The sequence below is a fragment of the Ixodes scapularis genome, unplaced genomic scaffold, assembly GCF_016920785.2.
Source record: "Ixodes scapularis isolate PalLabHiFi unplaced genomic scaffold, ASM1692078v2 PGA_scaffold13__105_contigs__length_92229423, whole genome shotgun sequence".
NCBI classification, from domain to species: domain Eukaryota; kingdom Metazoa; phylum Arthropoda; class Arachnida; order Ixodida; family Ixodidae; genus Ixodes; species Ixodes scapularis.
In genome coordinates, this window is record NW_024609839.1 from 59,731,296 (window position 1) to 59,754,947 (window position 23,652).

The 23,652-nt window shown below is 46.7% G+C and overlaps 1 protein-coding gene across 2 annotated transcripts in view; it reads right to left on the bottom strand.

Annotated features, from left to right (window-relative positions):
- LOC8035824 (adenylate cyclase type 9) overlaps nt 1-23,652 on the bottom strand; it is a 68,080-nt gene that overhangs the window by 35,613 nt on the left and 8,815 nt on the right. The window contains exons 1-2 of one of the 2 annotated variants that reach the window (XM_029980880.3): nt 20,409-21,020; nt 10,357-10,483 (exon numbers count right to left, since the gene is read on the bottom strand). The gene's annotated coding sequence lies outside the window, so the exon portion shown is untranslated. Of the gene's footprint in view, nt 1-10,356; nt 10,484-20,408; nt 21,021-23,652 lie in introns of those variants that run through there. The other variant, XM_042289918.1, reaches the window with a different exon arrangement.

Here is a 23,652-nt window from a genome sequence, read left to right on the forward strand (position 1 = left end):
ATATTAAGAAAAAGAAAGAAAAAGAAGTGACGCTCGATGTAGTCGACCGGAACGCAGATAGGCGGTCGTGCTCGCTGTGCCCTTGGAGCCCACAACCATTGTGCCCGGCTGTGTGTGAACCGGATCAGACTGGATCCGTCCAGGAATGTCGCTCTGATTCAGACGGGGGTGAAGCATTTCCGTGCATACTGCCACGAATTGAATAAACGTCGTCTTGGAAGTAATGCGTAAAAACAAAAGAAATCAAGAAAACCACATGCGAGCGAATTTCATGAACCAGTAAGTACAAATAAAGCTAACGAATAAAGTTGCCCCTCTTCGGTAAAATAATTCAAGAGCACGAAAAGTATCGACACGTTGCAGCAGGTGCACAACCGCCGTATCGGACTGCGAATCGAAATGCATACAAGAGCATTTACCACACAATAACAAGCGTTGCACACGTAACCGGGTAAGAGACTTAGACCTTTCAGCCCCTTATTTCGAGAAATATACCTTTTTTATTCGTAAAAGGGGGTGCCTGTTCAATAGGATACCCTTCGTTTTTGAAGGGTTTAAAATGGTATGTAAAAAGGTGCTGCTGCGGAGAAGGGTGTAAAGGACCTTACACCCGCTTTAGGTTAGCTTTGGGAGAGGTTGTTTTAGCCACTATATCCGAAAATTAATGCATGTACCAAAGATGCATTCCTTGAACCTTTATATGAAACATTGACAAACACAAAGCAACGTTGTAGCCCCTCGCAACTACGCAGGCGGTCACCCGCGAATGAATACCTTGGAATTGTATAAGGCGCTAGTCAACAGGGTCGTGATTTGTACCTCCAGTGATTGTTTCATCGTGTCTGTATTTATGATCGCTGTGCATGCGCAAACGTGTTGCTCGTAAACAAATATCGCTAGAATGCTGCTAAGATCTCCACCGCCTTGATTTTGGGGTACTCGCCCGCACCATCAAAATGTTGCCGTAAAACCCTTGGGATGTTGGCCCTGGGACATTTGCAGCTTTCATGGTGTAAATCAGCATGTCCAATTTTTACACCCTCAAGGGTGTAAAATTGTTTTTGCTCGCATCATACTGCCCGATTTGGTCAGTGGCCGTCTTGTTTTATACAGAAAAGAAAAAAAAAAAAAAAGAGAACATTGACAGATTTTATGAATCACTAAATACGAGTAAAACGTGTAGATACTGTAGCCAGTTCTCAGCGAAATGTTCCAAGAATGTGAACAAAGTATCAACGCGCTGCACACGGTGCGTCAGCACATGCGTAAATCACCCGACTGAGACCTAAATCGGACTAAAATTTGTCACCTCACTTGTTTCTCTTCTGTACAAAACCATTAGCAATGTCTATCGCACATTACCTTCGAGAATCTAGATATAACAATTCTTTTTCCGTAAGCGTTATGGGTGGACTACTAACACAAGTGTCTCTCCTTTTTATGATGTTAGCTGCCTCTATTATCTCACGTGTTAACTGATGATGGTTCCTTCCGATTATGGTGCTATTTTTGAAGTCCGCGGCGCACCCACAGTCACGGCAGTGAATGCCCAAAAGTTCTGAGTTAGCTAATCGGGTGTTGTTGTTGTGTTCCCTTAATCTGTCATTAATACATCTTCCAGTTTGTCCTGTGTACAGTTTGCCGCATGATAGAGGAAAGGAATAAATCACTCCTTCTGAGCAAGGTATGTATGGGGTTCTGTGCTTTTTAGTGCAGACGGTATTAGTTTTTGGTGTGGCGTTGATTCCCAATCTTCTTCAGGTTATGAGAAATGTTATGAATGTAGGGGATGACCCTACATTCATAACATAGTTAATCAGTGCTTCAAATTAATCTGATTAACAAGTTAATCAGAAGCATAGTTAATCAGTGCTTCAAAAACTCCATTTTAAAGTCCTGCCCGCATTCAGGCCTAACAAGCTTCACAGGACAAGTATCTAGGTTACTAAGTGCGGGATATCCTACACATATATTAACTTCAGTCGCCGAAAGTCTCCTTAAACAGATTAAAAAAGGTCAAATCACATCCCGCAAGCCACGCGAAAGAATCAGTAACCATGCAGAGACCGGTAGTCATCCCCTACATTCATAACATTTCTCATAACCTGAAGAAGATTGGGAATCGCGCAAATATCGATGTAGTCTTTTCCGCCCCCATCAAACTATCAGGCCTATGTAAAAAAGTTAACGCCACACCAAAAACTAATACCGTCTGCACTAAAAAGCACAGAACCCCATACATACCTTGCTCAGAAGGAGTGATTTATTCCTTTCCTCTATCATGCGGCAAACTGTACATAGGACAAACTGGAAGATGTATTAATGACAGATTAAGGGAACACAACAACAACACCCGATTAGCTAACTCAGGACTTTTGGGCATTCACTGCCGTGACTGTGGGTGCGCCGCGGACTTCAAAAATAGCACCATAATCGGAAGGAACCATCATCAGTTAACACGTGAGATAATAGAGGCAGCTAACATCAGAGACACTTGTGTTAGTAGTCCACCCATAACGCTTACGGAAAAAGAATTGTTATATCTAGATTCTCGAAGGTAATGTGCGATAGACATTGCTAATGGTTTTGTACAGAAGAGAAACAAGTGAGGTGACAAATTTTAACACGGGTAAAAGAAAAACAAAAGAAGACCTAAATCGGACGGTACAAGTCCATAAATGCCGGTCTTATACAAAACGGGGTGAGACATCTCGCTACATACCTGCACGTTGCCACGAACAGAAGGATCGTCATTACAACATGTAAGAAAAGTAAAGGAAAGCGACATGCGGGCAAATTCTATGAATCGGTTAATACGAGCGACGCTGGCACACTAAACTCGAGCCCATTTAAAATAACCCGCAAGGTTTTCAGCGAACACGTTTTGATAAGAGCATGAAACTTACTATTCATATAATTATCACTATTCATATTACTATCAGTATAGCCTCGAAAACGAAGGAAGTTAAAATACCGGCGTTCTCTTCCGTGAGGAATTCGTACGGGCTCTGTTAACAACGATCATAAACCGAAGCGCCTAGACATGCGCTCGTTTTTGGTGGCGCCCTCTCGTGGTTCCTACCCGTGACGTCACGGCGATGATTGGCGTGAAAGCTAGTGACTGTGAACGACAAAGTCGATCGCGTGTTTCAAGCAGCATGGTGGAAGCTTGGAGCATTCGAGCTTCGAATTCGGAGCCACCAAGTTGACGCTCTCTGACATTACTACTCTTTGTTTCAAGTCCAGACGCAGCCGAAGAACGAGCTAGTGGGGCCAATCACTATACTTCGACTCAGCTTGTAAAGTCAAGACACAGCCGAAGCTACGAGGTAATGGGGCCAATCAAACATCGTCAAAAGTGCAAGTCACCGTGCCTTTTCTCTAATGATCGGTTCAGCGATGATAGAACACGCAAAGAAACATAAACACCATTATAGGTGAGCTTTTGACGGCGGCTGATTAGTCCCCTCAGCGACGGTTTTCATTTGGTGCCACATTTCGCCTTAGAACGCGTTTAATCTTAGCACCGTATTTCCTGGCAGGACTACTCATGTTTCCACAAACTCTTTTACTTCCCTCAAATAAACCCCCGCCCCCCCACCCCCCCCCCCTAAAAAAAATAAAAAATAAAAACGAATGCTGTTTTATGTAACAGCACCCTATTTCACGATTGAACGGTGTGTAGCAACTCTAAATAAGAGTGCTGAAAGAATGTATACATGAATGAACTTCCCCTCTTTACACTCGCAAGGGTGTACAAACATCTCGCGTATAGTTTGTCCAACGGCATTCCCAAGTAAACGCGAACGAGCTTTAGCTCTCTCATTCTTCGAAGAAAGCGAACAGTAAATCAAATCGCAATGAATCTTACAATAGATAGTTGTAATTGGTACATCGTTCCGGCAATTCGATAAAATACTCGGTAACGGTATACGATGCATGTGGAAAGGTGCTGTCGAAATATCTGAGTATGCCGTTATCGGAATCACCGGAAAGATCTACTAAAACTTCCTAATAACCGTCAACTATAGAGCATCGATCGCTTTCATTCCCCTCGCCCGAGCCCGAAACAAAAAACATCATATGTGCCCGCGTGTGTGTTAACCAACTCTAAAGCAACAGCGGAGCCAGCCTTTTTTTATTATATTTTTTTTTATGTGCTGTTTGATATAACAAGCTGTGACACCTACCGATTTCCGCGACACGTACTCGTGGTCATCGAACCCGCATGCAACGCTATATACGTGAAAGCTCGGAATAGCTCACATATTGTATACGTGCGGTGTTCTCTCACACTTTGGTGCCCTATGCACGCTCGGGAGCGAGCTCATGATGCCGCCCTCTAGTATGTACTTCGACAGCATACTGCATTTTTAAGGAACAATATTTGAGTTCGCTTTTCACTGCGCGCGCTCAATTGGCGACGAGATGTTTCGGTTGCTCTCACTTATAGGTTCCCATCTGTGATGCCACGACCAGGATTGTCGATTGTCGGCAACGATTTCCATAAACTGTGTAAAACAAAATACGGTGAATCTTAAACGGCGGACGCAGCGACGTTTTCGGTCGTGCGCGCGTCGCCGATACGACCCTGTAGTTCGTTTCAGCGAGGCTAAGTGACAGGGATTCATCCATAACCGGAAATGTCCTTTTCGCAGGTGGTGGGGGTGAATGACTCCCGGCAAATGTCGTCCTATCGCGGATACTTTTTTTTCCCCGTAAAGTTTTATTGTATTTATAGTAGTTCCACATAATTTTCCAGGCTAAATTAGTTATTGTCTTTGCTTGTTTTATTTCTTCATTAAATACACTAAACGTTTGCTTTCCTCCACTACTCCGCCGTACAGGATCCATTAATAGGACACGAACTTGCTCTATTACGGGTTAAAAAAAAAAAAAAAAAAACTATAAGAAAAAAAGAAAACGAAAATAACCCGCGAGAGTTGTTTTACACTTCTAAGCGCGGATTCTCCCTATAGCTAAAACTAGAGCCACTAAATAAGCTGCGCTTAGAGTATCGGCACTCCGTTCCCCGACATTGTTGTGGGCGCTGCCATTTTGGCTCACATGCAGAACAGACGCAACGGCCGATCGTCATGATTCAAAAGTGCGACTTCCTCAGCATTAGATTCGGTGTTAGGAAGGTCATGTAATATTGCTTTGTTCTGTCGCGAACGGTTTAAACATTTGTGGAGGGCGGAAAAGCATTTCCTGTGATTTCAGATAAAGCTTCAGATAACTGGCAACCTTGATTTTAAGACACAATATGGCCAAGTGTCGTTACTCTGAAGCGTAGCTTATTTAGTGGCACTAGCTAAAACCCTGAATGTTGTAGTAGCAGCCTTCAGATTACAAACTGCAGAGTAATGACGCCATGAAACCGAAAAATAAATATTTTAGGGGTCCTTTGAAAATTTTAAAGCGTGTATAACGCAAACATAGGAGTGTTAAAAGAGTGTAACGGCGGGTGCAAGACGGTCGGAGCGCCTTCTAAGTGAAAAATTCAGCAAAACAAATAAATGCGTAGGTGTGGCACCACGCAGTGGGTATATACATCATTCGCTCCCCTAAAAATAAACGGCACTCTTGTAACACCTGAAAAGGTGTAAAATATTTTAGAGCAGTAGGCTCTCATTTATTGTCTCACGTAATCACGGAGTTATTTTGTAACATGTAACAGAAGCAAATTACTTTTGTCTTTCATTCAGTACCACCATAGATAGAGTACACTTATGCGTTCTTGTACAAACGTAATCCGATGGGGCCTACAAACCGGATAGAGATATAATTCGGATGTATAGACCTTTCAAGCGGCAGTCTCGAACGAAGCGAGCGGGCAAAAAATGCTGAGTCACTGAGCTGTGGACGCATGCGCAGCGTCCGATATACCGCAGAGCAGATCAACAGCGCATGCTTGGAAGGCGTTCCACAGCCCAGCAGACAAAGATGGCAGCGCGCAGGAGGGGATTTCTGCAAAGGTCTATACTTTCCAATGTTTATAAAAAATTAAAAAAAAAAAAATCAATGGGCGTTAAAAACCGTAATTTTATATGAAAAAATAAAGAAGAAAAAAAAAACTATAATGAGAAACTAAGAGACCTAGCTGGAGTAAACAGTCCTAGCTGGAACAAAATTGTTCAGAAATCGGTTTTGTTTTTCCGGTTTTAGACGGTTTCGTATTTTTAACACCAACGGTAGTTCATGGGTATTTTTTGTTTTCTGGTTTTTCGATAAAAGCGGACAGATTTTGTATTTTTGACACCAACAGACGTTTATCGGTGTTTTTTTTGTTTTTTTTTTAGATTAAAACTGGAAGTTCTAGGGCCTAGGTATAAAAGGGGCCAGACGGAAGGAAGCACGGAGATTGAAGCCCCCTCGAAGCATCACTCTTCCAGACATGTTTGCTGACCTTTACAGAGTAACAATAGAAGCGTCTGCGAGGGGCGTTGGGAAACAAATACCGCAAAAACCGTTAGACCTCGCATCAAAAGAAGAAAAGAAAAAGCGACGACTCTCCGACCGAAGACAAGCCGAACCGTCAGAGAGAGATAAAGAAAAGGAGCATTAGACGGAGAATGGAATTTCTTTCTCGTGAGGCAGCTTCAGCTTCTGCGGCTGTTGTAGCTTTCTTCCGACCATGGTCGGTGACAGGTTAAGAATTCAGGGGAAGCTCCTCCCACCTCTTTCCATTGTAGAAGAGCGAACAATGAGGAGGAAGAGACCTTCTCGCCGGCGTTCGCTGCTTTCATACGTTCTCTCGCAGATCACCGAGCACACAAGCTAGAAATCCACCTCTCAAAGCCAGGAGCCCGCGGGCTAGCTTGGGCTTGTATACCTTTGGCTACATTCTCAGCTCAAAGGAGCCATGGAACGATTTTTATACTTTCGCTAAATACTACTTAGCACTCCCTAAATAAACTTGACTTGGTTTGTCAAGTCAAGAACTAAAAGCGTTCCACGCCAATATAAGCGTCATTGGGGCTCGGCATGCAATCTGCTTATCAATCGTGCTTATTTCCGCATATCTCTTAGATTGGTATCGTTGCTCTTGAGTAAATAAAAACAATAAAATTATTTTTCAATGCCGCCAAGCACCGGGGCCGCATGTGGTGCCGGTGCGAAGAAGTGCGCTTGCTTCGCCGGTGTTGGATAACAACACCCCGGTGTTCAAGAAACGTCTCCATAAAGCTACCCGTCACCAGCGAATTCAAATCGGCTCACAAAGAATGAAAAAAAAAAAAAAATGTAGGAGAAATTGCTTATTCCACGAACCAAAATGGTGACAACTCTGGGAGCCTGGCACTACTGTCCCAGGACTCAGTTACTCTTGAATTTACTTATTAAACAAGCTTATCTTTACAGATTTCTTACAATCACATTGTTCTTCTCGCATATTTCGAGACAAGGAAATTATTTCTGAATGGATGGATGAATCCGGCTGAGCCCTTTATATTGGGCGGTAGCTTACGCCACCTAGCCATTTTGTTTTACAATTTAAGCTTAGAATATTTAAATGCCACCAAGCACCAACGCCACATGCGGCAGCGGGGCGGACATGCGCGCTGCTTGTTTCGTCGGTGTGTGGATAACAAAATCTCGGTATACAAGACATGCCCGTATGAAGCGACCTGCCACCACGAATTCAAATCGGATCACCAAAAATGGAGAGAGATCAAGGAGAGGCTGCTCATTCCACGAGCCAAAATGGCAACCAGGCTTAAGGTTACTTTCCCAGGATCCAATGGGCGCGTGAAGTCGGCGCTCCTTTACACCTTCTCTGACGCTCCGAGTTTCATACTCCGAGCGCAGCAACTAAACGACGCATATAGTGTATACAGGAGCGCGACACACCGAGGCTGCGTTCCAAACCTACTCGTATGATCCCGAGTTACCCTGGCGGATTATGTCACGTGACAACAAAAATCGAGAAACGCTTGACGCGAGTAGGTTTTCGATAACCACCTTTACCCTAGAGAGATCGAGTAAGTTTTGGAATACGGCCAGAAACTATCGACGGGCCATACGAGCTCCTTCCGACCGTGGATACGGGTGGCACAAGCCGAAAATATTTCGAAGATAAATAATTAGGCCCGTGTGGAGCGGCAGAGTCTAAAGCAAAAGAAACGGCGACGTTATGAAGTTTCTACGAACGTTTTAATAGTCCAGAAAAGTCTGAAGACTCGCTTCGTGCACATAGGTGGGAGGTTACCTTGGCCGATCTATTTATTGACCATGCATGCTGTTTCGATTTAAATTGAAGACAACATTCTTGAACCCGCTCGTCGACGCAGGTAACCTCCAAATTTGTCAGAGATTCCCTGATTCCGTCGGTTCCGTCTCTCGGCGAGACGGAAGCTACGCGGATACCGGCACACCGTGGTTCGATAGCACGTCAATTCGTTTTTAGGCGGTATGCATGAACAAATATTAAACCTTTCCCGTAAAGCTAACTGGTGTTTCGGCTTTCCAATCCAAGTATCTTTATTCGCTGCGGCTGGGCTAAGCATTCTAAGCAGGGCAGCGTCTTTTCATCAAAACTTTCCCGTCGCCGAGCTATCGGCACGCTCGTTCCATAGATCAATTCGTTTTCAGGCAAGACGCACGACCAAACCTTTTCCTCAACGCTCACTGATGTTACGGCTTTCAAATCAAAGTATTTTTATTCGCTGGGCTAAGCATTGGCGGTATGCATGAACAAACCTTTCCCGTAACGGTAACTGGTGTTTCGGCTTTTCAATCGAAGTATCTTTATTCACTGCGGCTGAGCTAAGCATTCTAACCTGCAGGGCAGCGGACTGACTGTCTTTTCATCAAAACTTTTCTGTCGCCGAGCTATCAGCACGCTCGATTCGTTTTCAGGCAAGACGCACGAACAAACCTTTTCCTCAACGCTCACTAATGTTTCCTCAACGCTCACTAATGTTCCGGCTTTCAAATCAAAGTATTTTTATTTGCTGGGCTAAGCATTATAAAAGGGACAGAGCGGTCCGAATGTCTCCTCACCTGGACAACTTTTCTGTCGCTGTGCTATCGGCACGCTACCGTTTCATAGATGAATTTCTTTTTCAGGCGGGATGCACGAACAAACCTTTTTCGGAACGCTAATTGCTGTCTTGGCTTTCAAATCAAATCGTTTTTACCTGCTGGATTAAGCACTAATCAACTGAAAAAAGGCAGCGGTCCGTCTACGCCTTTTGTCTCGACGGTCTCAACAGCAGCGCAGCCATCTTGTTTGTTTACGTGAAGCCACGGAACGCGAAGCAGTCACTCGCGCGCCGAGAAATTCTGGGTGCACGCAGAGCGTGCTCGAGTGTCAGTCTCTCCGGTGCCTGCTCCGATGGCACTCCTGTCCGTTTAGTGAAAGGAGCACTGGCCAAACTCTCGCGCTACGGAGCACGGACTTAACGTGCCCAATGACTTCAGCAACACCTAATCCGTGGCCCGGAGGAAGAAACACATTTAGGTGATGACTCTGGCCGCTCTTCCGGCGGGGAGCGAGCGACCAGATCGTGTTCGAAACTAGCCTCGAACCAGGAGTAGTTAGTTCCACACCGCCGTGGAGGACGCTACGTTGTGAGGTGCTCAGGCGTGTGGGGCCCTGGACTAGGGGACCCAACCACGAGGCTCAATGACGCATACCCCATCTAAATAAAGTTTGTCCAACCAACCATCCTCGGTGGCCACGGTATCGGCGGCGTAGCGTGCTCGCCTTTGTCGCGGTGTGGTAGTGAGGTGGTGCATGGTGTGCGGCCCGTGGTTGGCCTCGTGTTTTGCTTTGGTGCTGTGTCGATCCCAGGTGCCACCATCGTGCACAAAGGTAAGCCTTAACCCGAAGAAGAAGAAGGAAGAAAACACAGATTTACGGTCTCTGGCGACTTGCTGGCGACTTGGCGGCGGCGTGGCGGCGGAGAGGTACAACAAGAAGCGGTGAGCGAGGGAATGCGGGACCACCACTGGGAGAAACAACCGGAGCGGTCGGTTTGGGACGGACCCCATACTTGAGCGCCATCTATCCCCGTGCGAATGAAGCGCGCTCGGTGCCCGGAATATAATGTGGTCGCCGTGTCAGTCAGAGAGTCATCACCTAAATGTTTCGTCCACCGTGCCCGTGGCTTCCCTCTTGATGATGATTATGATGTACGTAGCTGGGGGGTCACGTACGAATCGTGTTCAAGCCGGTGGGCTCCTTCGTGTAGCCTCTTTTTCTTTCTTTTCAGCGCCATCTGTCGAAGTGCACCGTCCCAACACGTGCGCAGACGCCACGCGCGCGGTTTGGGCAAGAGGTAGGTCTTCGCGCGTGTGATCCGCCTGCGTAATGCGACCGAGGAGGAAATGACCCCCGCCGCAGAAGCTTACCGATGTGCGGCCGGCGCTGAAGCGACGTGCGGCAGAACCATAATGCGTTGTTTTGCTACGCCTCGGTCCTCCGGCTGCGCTGACGAAGGGACGCTGGCGCCGAACGCCGTCTTCGCATTGCTCTCTCCTGCGGAAAAGAAACAGCAAAAAGAACGCCTATTATTGTACGACGTTTTTTGTTTTTTTTTCAGCTTGACAGTAGGGTACGGACAGCATAACTGATAGAGCGTATTCGAATCCCTAGAACGCCGTCAAACACTTAAAAAATAAATAAGAAAGAAAAAAAGAATTCCAGCGATTTTTATAATGGGTTACAAGTAACGCTCTAGTTTTATCTATATTCGTTTTCACCTCAAAAACCCCAGTAAAAAAAAAAAAAGAAAAGCCAAGAAAAAACAACAACAAAAAGACGTGATTTTTCGCGGGGCAATAGTTATTTCCCCTTTTATCTAGAGAGTTAACATAAATGTAGCTGCATTAGATTAGATACGTGTCATCTTATCAAGGCGTACACGCTTGTATAGCGCTAAAAGCATCGCTTCTTCCTAGTAATAATGTTGTTATAGCCGGAAGTTGATCAGGCTCTATGGGCGCGTCTGGCGTCTCAGCTGTAGATGAGAAATTTAGCCAGTGCGGTACAACCGCTAACCTGGGGTCTTTAACGTGCATCGCGCAGTAGTGATACACGACCGCACGCCTGTACGATACTCATCCAGATCGAAACGTGAAGGGGTGGGGATTCAACCCTGGGATCTCTGGGTTCTACAGCGCGAACTTTCGCCGCACGTGGTCCGAGCCGGTGTGCACTAGCCCACTCGGCAACCGATATCCTTCGCTTCTTTCTCAAACAACCAAATCTTGTAAGGACTACTTTGCGTGGCGTATGAACAATCCGCAAAACTTCCTTTTTAGAGCGCAGCTCTTAGGCGCTTGTTTCCGGCATGAGCGGCGTCGCCGTCGGCGTAACCGCGCGGTGCATTATAGGAAACGTCCCACAATGCACCGTGGTGACGTTTGGGCATGGTGCCGAAACGTCACCTTGGTGCATTATGGGGCGTTTCCCATATTGCACCATGAGGACGTTTCGGCACGGTGTTGAAACGTCGCGTGACGACGTGCGTTTTGCGCGTGAAAGAATCGGGGAAGGGGAGGAGAAGAGGGTACGGATGAGGAGGAGGGGCATACCCTCCCTTCCTCCTTCTGAAGAGCTGCGCTCTAAATCGGCGTTACAGGAAGTTGTAAACGTATTTCATTTTTTTCCTTAAATAAAAACAAAACATTTTGGTGTTTCCTTGTAACGATTTAGTTACTACTTTTCGAGACAAGGAACCAGTAAAGTATTTCCGTTACTTTTTGTTGGAGTAACGAGTGACGGTATTTAATTACTTCTGGAGAGGAACGCGTGCAACAAAGGTTACCCTATTTGGTTTTTACCCCAGCTCACGTATGTAACTTTTACGGCCAAAAAACGCGGCAAAAAAAGAAAAAAGAAATGTCCACGACTGCGTCAAAAAGCTAGGCACTACAAACGACCAAAAATAATAAAAAGCAACTACTGCTTAAAAAAAAAGAAACATGCAGTGTTACGAAAAAGTAACTGGTTTCGTCTCAACCGACGTAACGCGTTTATTTTTAAACATTATTAACGAGTAACGTACTTATTTAATTTTCTCAGCGGGTAACGAGCGACGATATTTAGTCGCTTCAGTAAAGTGCACAGGTCTGTCCTATAAACAATGCGCGGAATTCAGTATATAAGAAGCGATCTTTTAATTTTTTTAAAAACATTATAGAACTTTTTTTTTTTTTTAAGTGAAGATTACTATTTATTTCCCTGCTATATTTGGCGGGGAAAGAGACAGACGGACGAACAACAGCTGTTTCCGTTGAAAAGCCTTCCCCGCTTAAATACGGTTAAAAAACTGGAGGAGAGGAGGAAACGGCAGAACACCGAGATCCGATTGGAATTAGTAATGGGTAGAGGATAAGCCGAACTCGTCCGGCGTTCGAACAGCGAGCAGCTAGACCCGTTTTCACCTCAAGAACAATAGTAAAAAAAAAAAAAAAAAAAAAGTCCGGCTTCCCGCAGAGCAATACTGATTTCCCCTTTATGTAGAGAATTAAGATATATGTAGGGTGATTTGTAGATTAGATATATGTTCTCTCATTAAGACGTACACGTTCCAAACGCCAAAATCACCCCTTTTTCCTCCAATAACCAAATCCCGTAAGAGCTACTTCGCGCCGCGTATGAAAAAATCGCAAAACTTTTTTTTTTTAATGTGAAGACAAGTATAGATTTGCGTCACTAATCATTTTAGTTAGATACTATCCTATAGCAGGCCTCGGGTGACGCAGTTTGATCGGCCACAAAAGAGTTGTCTCTCGTTAAGACGGAAGCTTGGGCGCGTTTGGTGATAAGAGTGCGTCACAAACAACGAGGAAAAGGAGAGGACACATATAGAAAGACAACGCAACAATAATTGGCGACCCTCTACAATTAGAGAAATTATTGCAGCCGAGAAGATCGCGCGACTTGACAACAAACCCCCTTCCGTTTCTCTATCTGCAAAATAACTATGTGTAACAAACAAAAATATCCATCTTTTTTACTGTGATTTTGCTTTTTACAAAAAAGTAGAAGGAACGTGAGTGTTTAGTCAGCGCTGTGGTTGTCTTTCTACGTGTCCTTTAATTTTGTACTTGTTTATAACGCGCTGCGGCTGCTAAGTTGTCTGTCACGTGTGACCATGCATATCACGAATACCTTATAATATATAGACCTTTTCCGCTTACTCTCGCCCCCGACCGCCAAGGAGGCATATCCGGTATGGGCGACGAAAAAATATCAGAACGTTTCAACCTGCAAATGGTAAAAAAATAAAGTGGAGGCAAAACGAGAATGTGTGACGGTTACCTTTATGTCCTAAATGCCTTCTATTGGCGTGGCAACGGCAAAACAATGTTTTCGCCCATACTGGAAGTGACGACATTTCAAGATGGCGGCGCCCTTGCGGAAAAGGTCTATACAAGCACACGCGGTCACTGAGAGCTAACGCTGGACAAGATGCGCCCCGAACATATCCTTATCTCTGCTCGGCCAATAAGATTTCGGCATTTGTCGATAAGAGCTCCCTAAGCACGAATCACGAAGCGTGAGCGTAAGAAGCCACGCACTGCGGGGGTTTGTTAAACTGTCATGGACTGTATGCGGAAGCGGAGAGCAAGTTCGTCTGCTTTTTGCGCAGGAGCTGCGGCGAGGTCAAACGACTCCGGGCTCCGATTGGCTCCGATCGAAAGAATAGTGGGCAGACCTCAATGCTAAATGCTTTAAAGGAGCGATGCAACATTTTTTGTACTTTGCGCAAATACCGCTTAAAACCGATCCCTAACGTTAATAACCTATGAAACACGCGTTCGTTTTTCACCCCACGCAATAGAAGTCCCAGAAAAAAATTTAAGAAAAACGAGCAGCGTTCACCCCCTCAACTCGCAGCCAGAACAAGCGGCCACGTGATCTGGAGCCGATTATATGCCGCCGGTGTTGATCATAGCCACGCGCTGGGGTTGGCAAAGCGCAGGACACGCGCTGAGTTCCAGACATTGTTATGGCTCGGCTGTTGTCGTCGTTGCAGCGATTGGACACGGGTCACTACCCGAATGCTTCTCGAGCTAGCAATTGTCACGAGCCCAAGTCGAGTGCCCACGCAATGCTCGGGTCCAATCTATGAACCGCATTCAAATATCGTCACTTGGGTGTACTGCGATCCCCGAGTTACGTCATCAAATTTCGCAAAGGAGAGATTGAATGAAAATGATCCCTTTTGTCCTTGAAATTACACCGCAACAAAGGAGTTTCTTGGCCAGTGGCGTTGCGTGTGAGTATCCTTGAGTCCCAGGTGTGCCAGTAAGCTCGTGTAGAAAGAAAAACATTCCAATTGATTATCGTTGCACAGCTCCTTTAAGGTCTACCTACTATTTTTATTTTTCGATCGGCCAATAAGAGTTTGGCGTTCTGACGACATCGCAACCCCTGTGCAAGAAGCGGACGAACTTGCACTCCATGGCCACTGAGAGCTTCATTAGGAAACACAAGGTGTGGCTTAGTATTCTCAATCTTCTTAAATTCATTCTTTGTCGTTCTTAGCGGCTAATGCGAGAATCTCGGCGCGTGCAAAGCGAAGGCAAGGTGTCACGTGAGCTGGCCCCGTCCGAAAGTTTCTTAAAGGGGCGATTCAACGATTTTTGTACTTTGCACAAAATAACGCCTCGGACGAATCCCTGACGTTTTAATGACCCATGCCATGCGCGTTCGTTTCTCACCACACGCAATCGAAGTCGCCGGTAAACAAAATTAACGAAAAACGAGCAGCGTATAATACTCCCTCAACTCGCAGCTAGAACAAGCCGCCACGTGATCTGGAGTCGATAATAAGCCTCCAATTGTGATGGTCACCCACGCGCTGGGGGTTAATTGTCAAAGCACAGGGCACGCGCTGAGTTCCAGGCATTGTTACGGTTCGGCTATCGTCGTCATTGACCCGATTGGACACGAGCCACTACCCGAATGCTCGTCGAGCATTATTACGAGCCCAAATCGAGTGCTCACGCAATGCTCGGGTCCAATCTATAAGCTGCATTCATATATCGTCACTAAAGGGGGGGGGGGGGGGGGGGGGGGACTGCGACTTTCTAGCTACGTCACCAAACTTTGCGAAGGAGAGATTGAAGGAAAACGGTCGCTCTTGTCCTTGGATTTACACCGCAACGAAGGAGTTATTTGGTCGCTGACATTGCGTCGAGTATACTTGGGTCCCATTAATAGGGAGTTTTAGAATAGCGCACGCTAAAGCTTTGCGTGCGCAAAGAATAGCGTCGTCGCCACTGCGCATGCTCCGAACGCAAACCAGATTTTGCGCTTTGCGTGCGCAATTTTAGCGTGCGCTATTTCTCGGAAATAGCGTGCGTACGCAAAGAGTCTTTGCGCTTCTCCAAGGAGGATTCGTGATGAGAAGTTGGCTAAAGCGAAGACGAGCAGAGTTGAAAAAAAAAAATGGCGGCTTCCAGGATTATGTCAGCGGCTGCTTTGGCGACGTCGTGAGTGCGACGTCGGCGGCATCCTCGCGACTGCGATTTTCAATACGGGACGACATTGTACTCGGTTTGCCAACGATCACCGACAGCTTGATGCTTGTGACGCGCGAACATTTCTCGGCGAAGGTACGATGTGCGAAGGTCAGTACACGAGACCTCTCTTGCCGAGGCGACGCAAGCGGACACGACCGGTCAACCGCTCGCTTCGCATTCTCACGTTTAAACAAATCTAAAATAATACTCTGGACCAAAAACTTTTTTTTCTTAAGTTACAGCATTTCGTGTGTGAAATAAAAATTGTGACTGTATCTTGGTGGCGTCGCAAGCGCGATATGCTTGGGCTTTTGCGTCGCGACGGAGAAACGCTATTCTAAAACTCTCTCGCGTCGCGTGCGCTAATACAAGCGCTAAATTTAGCGCTAGCGTGCGCCTATATTGCGTACGTTATTCTAAAACTCCCTAATGTCAGTAAGCTCATGCCAAGTGGAAAAGATTTCAAGCGAATATCGTTGCACGACCGACACTGTGGTTGCGTATGCTGTCAAGAGTGTCCCAAAACAAAGTTAGTTTTTTTGTTGCTGTTTTTTTTACCGCAAAAAATAAAGTACGCGTCGCCGAACACCCATTCTCGGTCCAAATGTAGCGCTAGCGGTACGAACCAGATGGCAAAGTTTGAAAACTGCCCGTGATCTTCTTCAAAAGTTATAAGTGATTTTTGGAAATTTTCGATAGACTGATCTCGCAGTGCAGTTTCATAACGCCACCACTGCCGTCATACGTCGTGGGAACTATACGGAGCGCAAGTTCGCCTGCTTCTAGCGCAGAGGTTGCGGTGACGTCAGGGAACGCCGAGTTCTTATTGGCTCCGATTGGAAGGACAGCAGATAAACCTCAAGGCAGCTAGCATTGAGGTCTACCCACTATCCTTCCACTCGGAGCCAATCAGAGCTCGGCGTGTTTCTAACGTCACCACAACCCTTGTAAAAGAAGCAGACGACTGATATGCTCTTCGCATAGTCTTTATGCACGAGCGATAAGCTCCCGCTGAGCGTCTGCACGAGCAGAGCACGAAGCGGCACGAGCTGCCTCGTGAACTGGCGCCTGCCTGCTATAAAACGATACAGTTATGGCGGCGCCACGCATGTCGCGCATGCGCGGAACGCTCAGTGAGATCGGTCAATGGCAATATGGCAACTATTGTCATATTAAAGTTTTAAGAAAATAACTTATGACTTTTGAATAAGATAACGGTTATATTTATGAAACTTTCGCATCTAGTTCGGACGGCTAAAACTACACATTTGGACGGAAATGGGCATTCGGCGATGCGTAGTTTATTTTTAATGTAAAAAAAAAAAAAGGTTTTTCTTTTTTTGGAGGGGGGGGGGGGGGGGGAGACATCCTGGAAAAAGCAAAAACAATACGCCTCAAGTGCGATGTACAAAGTGTACAAACGCTGCCAAAGCTAGCGCATGGCTTGGTCGCTCGCCAGGTGAAGTCACGATGCCCACGCGCCGGAAGCTTTGGCAGCGTTCCGTGTCCAGTGTGCCAGTGCGTGCCGAACTACAAATAGTCACTCCGTGGGTGAACGATACTACACGAATTACTTCTGCTAGCACAATGGTGTGTGTATTCCCGATATAGCCTTCCCTATACGTGTTGCATTCATCCGTTTTTTTGTTTGTTTGCCGGTGTGTTTGAGACACGGTGGTTTGAGAGCAAGTTACACGTGCCATATATAGGACACGTGGCAAAGCTGGCGCAGGAAGTGGCAGGATGACCTTGGCGATACGGAGAGCGCAGGTGACATTTTGCCACCGTGTGCACTGAACCATTCATGAACGACGACCCAGGACGAACCCCGGCCCTTTCCAAAAATAGAACGGTCCGAGCACGAGGAAATCAACGTACTTCGTTGCGCACACACTTCATGAATATGAAACAGGGCTGGCTACTCCAAAAAGTATTCCGGAAATACAAATATTGAGATAATTGTTGTTGTTGTTGCTGTTTTCTTTTTACGTAAATGAATATTTTTAGGTACTTCTGCGAAAAGATAAAAGCAAAAAAATCGATCCGCTCACCACACCGACTGTGGTGAGGAAATAAATGAACCTTTATTCTGGTGTCTATGCAAAAACAAAGTGTCTCTGGATAAAGATGTGAATAGCACCGCGCCTAAACTGCCCATAGGCGAGCGGGTCTTTCATATCGTGGGGGACTGTATACGTGTACACTGCCAAGGTCAATTAATCTAGATCGAAATTAGGGCACGGGAAAAAAATGTCTGTCTATTCTTTTATACTAATGACGCGAGTAATTTGGAAGCTCGAGCGCGTCGCGTTGATGAACACCCCATCTAAATAACAAGCGCGAATGATTTTTCCAGACAAACGCAAGAACGAATCGTAAGGCCACGCCCATCGTATCTTAGCTGTCGGCGACGTTAAGCCAACATGTACACCGCTACACCGCGCAACACTGGTAGTGCCAACACCAACAAGGGCCCTAATCTACACGGCGGGACGGGAGGATCGGGACATCGCCGCCTGCTGCGATTGGCCAGCGGTGCGGAACTGACCAATCGCAGCAAGCGGCTATGTTCCCCCCCCCCCCCCCCCCCCCCCCCCCTGGTCCCGCCGTGTAGATTAGGGCTCCGAAACATCAAATAACAGACAAAAAAAAAGTAGCCACGCGCTCGCCAAGATTAATTAACCGCCTCCGATGCGCCACCTGACCCTGCTGTCTGCACAATGGGCGGGAGCGCCATCACGTGACGAAATAGGAGCACCCGATTGGTTCAACGAGCACGATAGCTTCCACCGCACTTTCAGCTCCGCGACGAGCCGAGTATAATTATAATGACGATAACGAAATTTTCAGCATCTGTAGGGATGCAGTTTTGGGTGTCTGCCATCACATACGGGATATTTCCATGTCCCCCAACGGAGGGCGGTTACCTGAAAGGGGTCTATTTTAGGGTATTCAAAACGCTGGCTACATGGCGCAAGCCGGACGTCAACGTTGAGCGCGACGTGCAAGCCACGGGCGCGAACACGTGGCTGCGGTGTCGGTTTTCCGTGCTCCGAGATACTCGTGCCAAGAAAGCATCTTGTTGAGCTACAACATCCCCCTCCTCGCGCTTGCGAAACAAATTTGATAACAACGATTTTCGTGTAATAATGAAGAGTTTTAGTAGATCGTACCGACGACTCCAAGAACGATACTCCACCGCCGCCTTTACGCATGTATCGTATCGTTATCGGGTATCGTTACCGGGGGCATCGGAACCATCTACTAGAGTTTTAGTAGATCGTGTTTTCAGGCCACGATAATCGTAGCGGGAGCTCGCGCTGCCACTTCGATGCATGCTCTGAAGCGCGCGCTCGTAGCGGTAGCGGGCCTTTGAAAACGGTCTACTAAAACCCCCCAATTTCTCTCTTTGTTGCTTGCGGAAAGCGCGGGAAGTTAACCATGGAGCCCCGATGGCCGTCTGCGGAGTGTCCGCTGTAGAAGATAAATTTTGCCTGTCCAGTAAGCAGTGCTCCTGGACAAGAGCAGTGCGCTTTCCGCAAGCAACACAATGAGAGAGATTTAGTAGATGGTTCCGACGCTCCCGGTAACGATACCCTTCTGGATGAGCATCGTACGGGCATGTGTCCGTTTAATTACTACTGCGTGATGCACGTTAAAGACCCCAGGGTAGTCTGGGGTCTTTAACGTGCATCACGCAGTAGTAATTAAACGGGTGCATGGCCGTACGATGCTCATCCAGATCGAAACGGGCGGGGGTGGTGATTGAACCCAGGACCCGTGGGTCCTGCAGCGCGACAGATAACAAGGTGAAAAACTATTGTGAAAGTTGTGAACAAGGACAAAAAAATGCGCTCGAGCCAGTCCTCGTCGTTATGTGTACCTTTTGTTTCGTCGTTGTCCTGTTCGCATTTCGTAAATAGTTTTCAGTATGAGTTACGATTGCCGCAATCAAGAGTCGTGAGACAACAAGGTGTTTGCGACGTGTCTGTCTGCGAACTGTGTCTGTTCCTTGTTCGTTACCGGCCCTTAGCAACGGCTTTCACTCTCCGATGGGGAATACATATCCGACGAACATGCTGTGAACGGTAAGTTCTCCAAAGAATGGCAAGAAAAAAAGGGGAAAAAAAAAAGAGTGATACATCTTGCAAACGCTGCCACGGCGATGTAAACGCTAATCTTAATTTCGATCACTCGTTGCAGAGCACGGAGGCTGCTGTCGTAAAACCGAACGCACTCCAGCCACAGGAGACGAGGAAAGTTGAACAAACTCTGCCGGCGTCTAATTTGCGAATCGTCGTGGAAAGCCGGGAATTTCACCATCCCCGACGACGCAGCCAAGGAAATATATATATATATAACAAATCTAAAAAAAAAAAGCTTTCGAAAAGGAAGGCAATAACCTCACATACGAAAAGAATATATGAAGAAAAATTGAAACATCTGCAGTATCTATAGCGAACATTGCACAACAAATATACGGAAGACCTCGCCCCAAGGTCAATCGACAAGCTAAAAAAAAATTAAAAAAATCTTTGGCCAGATTTTTTATTATGACATAAATGCAGCAACCGATGACGTTCTAATAATAGGTTGCAGTATGTTTGCCTCATGATGAAACACTAGCACCTCCATAAACCAAGCAGCTTCCCCACGTATACAGCTGAAGACATAATAGACGAGATACTCCCAGGGAGGCACTACAGCGGTATGGAGCGACTGCGTTCTGTAGTATTTTATATATATATATATTCGTAAAACAAAAATTTATATTAGAGTCGGTTGAATCCTCGGTGAAAGAATTCAGTCTCGACGCTCGTGGTCATCTTTTGAGTTGTTTGAACTTGGAGCGCTGTTTGTCCGACAAGGAGTTATACACCGGTGGTCAAGGAGAAAATATCTCGTAGTAAGAAGGTCAAACCTACCAGGGGATAAACCAGCAGCTCCAGCGGCGCAAGACCACCTCCAACGGATGCTGAAGTAGCGGTAGCAGCAGTGGACAGCTTCCAACAGACAACACCACGATACACGGGCTGTCCAAATCTCCAAACCAATCTTCAAATGGCACAAAAAAAAAAAAAAAAAAAAAAAATCTAAAACGTTTTAGGTGCTTGCAAAGAAGATCTCAGAGAACACGACAACAACAACCGTACCACGGCAAGCGACAGCACCAGTGTCCCGCAGATTCATGACGGTCCTGGAATACGTTCAAGACATCATTCACGTCCTGGTACTACACACCGAGGACATCTTCGAAGACATTCGGCGGATCCACTTCAAGAAGAAGCCCAAGATGCACAACTACCAGCCTGGTCGAGTCCCACCGGCAGCGGGAACTGGTGTTTCAGTTTGCCGGGAGAGTCCTCGCAGGTCTTCGTCCGTGGCAGGGCGGATCCAACCGATTTGAGCTAGTTGTGCCGTCGTCGTCGCTCTGCTCTTTGTAGTTGCTGCCTGCCGGCACTGCCTCGCCAGCCAGCCGCTTACACTAGCACCGCTACTCCGCGTGACGTACTGGAACCTATCTATCCCTCGCTCTCACTCGCGCTTGCCGCCTGCCTCGAGAGTCAAGGCGAAATGGAATCACGTGACGGACGGAGGGTTGGGGGAGAAACTCGCTTTTGCTGTTGCGCTTCTTTTTGCTCGTCGCCGGCGTGCTTGCGTTTTTAGTCGTCGCTCCCTTTCCAGACTGCTTCTTTCCTTCCTCTTTTTTTTTTTTTTTTTTATTATTATTATTCCTTTGACGTTGCGCGCGCCTTGAGACTTGGTTTTGGTAGACAGTGCGGCGACGGCGGCGACTTGTTCCTGCCGGACTTGGCGTGGACTTGCTTGAAGGCTGGTGAAGGGTTTGGAGAGGGGAAAGGGGGAGGGGGGGGGGGACACACACACGTCACGTGGTTGTTGTGTTTGTGGGTTTGCGAATAGATCGATTTCTACTTCCACCTCCCCCGCTTCTTTATTCCCGCATGAACTGTGTCGTTCGTCACCGGATACGCGTGCGTGTTGTAGGGAGGGGGGGGGGGGACGGGTGTCGGGCGAGGAGCGTGTGTTTAGGCTTTCTTTCGCAATGATCATTGAGCAAATATCGGCGGTGGCGGTGTGGTAGTGGTCTAGTGTCCGCCAACATAACGGCTCGCCCGCGCGCGCGCGTGCACGTGCTGTCATAACGCTAATGTTTTGTGTCTTTATATACTCCTGGGTAAAAGTAGTTATTGTAAAGAAAAACAAATATATTGATGGTGATGATTGAAGCGTTTTCACTTGTCACAGATACGGAATATGACGAATGTAAAACGCCGTATAATTATTCCTTTAAACAATTCCGTCACAGCGCGAAAGATAAAATGGCAACACATCAACATGATTGGAGTCGAATAGCTGTCGAAGGAAATTGTTAACAGAGCGTCACTTTCTGATAGTAATGATCCGCTGCAATTAATTACTTTTTGCGTACTAGTAGTTCTGACTGGAATTAACTACCCTCGAAGCAAGGTAGTTGTCACTTGTGGCCATGCGGGCTTGCGCACACTAGAGTCGCGGCTGAATGTTCCCAGAGTACCGAAACTCCCAGGCTCGAGGCGCCAAAATGGAGGCTCAATCTTTTTTGTTTTGCTGTGGTCACCACGAGCGTTTAGAAAGCATGTTTTTGCGTAAAAACCAACAAGAAATTACTCTTTTTGTTGGAAATTTTAGTGGAAATTATTACAAGATGAGAGAAGCGTGCTGTTTTTTTTTTTTATATAAAATTTTAGTTTACAAGGTTTTCAGTCATCATCTGACAAGAAGGACAATCTCGAATCTGTTGAATGCACGTTGCAGAACTGTCGTCAGCGCATGCTCAGGGAGCGCACAGCACAAACGAACGCAGCTGAACGCAACACTAATTAAATAATAATAATAATAATAATAATAATCTTCATCTGCAAAGCAATGTTACCACGGGTGGCTTGCAAGACCAAAACAGCTAAGGTATACGATACATCGCTTCAGCCGTCTTGGTGCTCAAATTCCAGTCGCCAGTTATCAAAAGCTTCGTCCAAAGTCGCGGATAACGTTTTTACCGTCCTTCAGAAATGTTAAAACAGTCCACGACAGAGCAAAAACGATGTCGCCCGTGCTTTCTCTGACACCGTGTCTCCAAAGCTCCGGAAGTGACATTTCGATTACGCCCGCGTTCTGTATGCACCAAGGACCAAAATGGCGGCGGCTACAAGATAACCGGCCTGTCGATACTCTGGAGGTAGCTTATATAGCGGGGCTCTAATGACCGCCGGTGCACTTTAGCTGTAAGGTCAATGACCCGTCATGGAATGATTGACCCTTCCTGACTAATAAAACGACGCGCGGGGGATTCTATGAATAGAGACTGACCGCAGTTACGGTGCGTTCGATCAACACGCGCATACACAAACGAAAAGAAAGAGCTTGCGGGAAGGGGGGGGGGGGGGGGGGGGGGGGTTGGGCTAAAGCTTACGCTTCGGGGGATAGCGACGCGCAAAGGGGGGGCACACCAACCAAAGGGCAGCAGAAAGAACGCGCTAGGAACCGAGCGATGACTGAGGCAGCCAATTTTGCCCCTTCATTGGTTGAGATCGGGTTGCAGTGACGTCAGAAAGACGCCATTTTGATTTTCTTTAACTGGAAGGATAGTGGGTAGACCGCAATGCTAGATGACTTGGGGTCGACCCACTACATTTTTTCAACCAGCCAATAAGCGTATGGCGTTCTCTGGCATCATCGGAACCCCTGTGCAAGAAGCAGACGACCTGCACGCCGTATAGGGAGTATTCACTGGACGCCATACTCAAGTGCACATGTTCACCGGGCATGCTCAGAACGAGCACACACTTACAGCTTCCCAAGATATCGGGCAACGTTGATGGTGACGGGAATGTACGTTGCAAAAGCTCTGCACAGAGATTTCGAAGTCAGCACACGCTGAAAAGCAAAATACTGAGAGCCATGACCGAATACCCCTTAAAACAACAAAACGGCGGCGCCATGAGCAAATCTGGCGAACCGAATGCGAGGCATACCAAGCTTTTCTCGGTAAACATGAAACCGCTTTTAAGTACTACAAAGTTGACACCAACAAAGATGACGCTTGTAAACTTTACAGCCTTTTTTTTCCCAAGACGTGTTAGCCTTCTAGATCGCTCTTATACTCGTTAT